At 50.3% G+C, this 537-nt stretch overlaps 1 protein-coding gene across 1 annotated transcript in view; it reads left to right on the top strand.

The window, feature by feature from the left end:
* The window catches only part of LOC127749504 (WD repeat-containing protein tag-125-like), a 9,582-nt gene that overhangs the window by 1,984 nt on the left and 7,061 nt on the right, over nt 1-537 (top strand). The window lies entirely within an intron of this gene.

Genomic DNA, 537 nt, shown 5'->3' with positions numbered 1-537 from the left:
CAGGATGTATGTCAATTTGATGAACCTGGACTCCCTCGCGTTTTCCACTTGTTTTCTTTGAGCAGATGATACATTTGACCGAAATTTGTGGAACTGGAACTGAATATAATGTACTGTATACTGTATATAATGTACTGTAAAGAAAAATCAGAAACAATCCGAGGTAATACCAGACAATAAACGAGCCGTCGACGGCGATCGCCCACCCCTCCCTTACGCACGCTCGCAGAGCTCGGCGGCGCGGCGCTGGGGTTTGATAGTCTCGGCTCGGCTCTCGGCTCCGCTTTGATGGCCCCGCCCCCGCTTCCTCGCGGTTAGGTAGTGGGCGAGCTTAACGCTCTCGGCTTTGCACTTTCATAGCTAGCAAGTTAATAATTGGCATAGTCTCAATCTTCTATTTTAGACCCTGCTGAACATTTCTGGATACCGCGGGAAGATTTAGAACCCGACATTCGGGTTCAAGTTTGTATCATTTGCTGATTTCGTGATCCGTTCCTGCTTGAGGGACCGCCGCACGACGCGACGGGACGGAGGCAG

Source organism: Frankliniella occidentalis, unplaced genomic scaffold (genome assembly GCF_000697945.3).
Source record: "Frankliniella occidentalis isolate FOCC.00 unplaced genomic scaffold, Focc_3.1 Scaffold60, whole genome shotgun sequence".
Classification (NCBI taxonomy): domain Eukaryota; kingdom Metazoa; phylum Arthropoda; class Insecta; order Thysanoptera; family Thripidae; genus Frankliniella; species Frankliniella occidentalis.
This window is presented reverse-complemented; position numbering and strand designations above follow the sequence as displayed.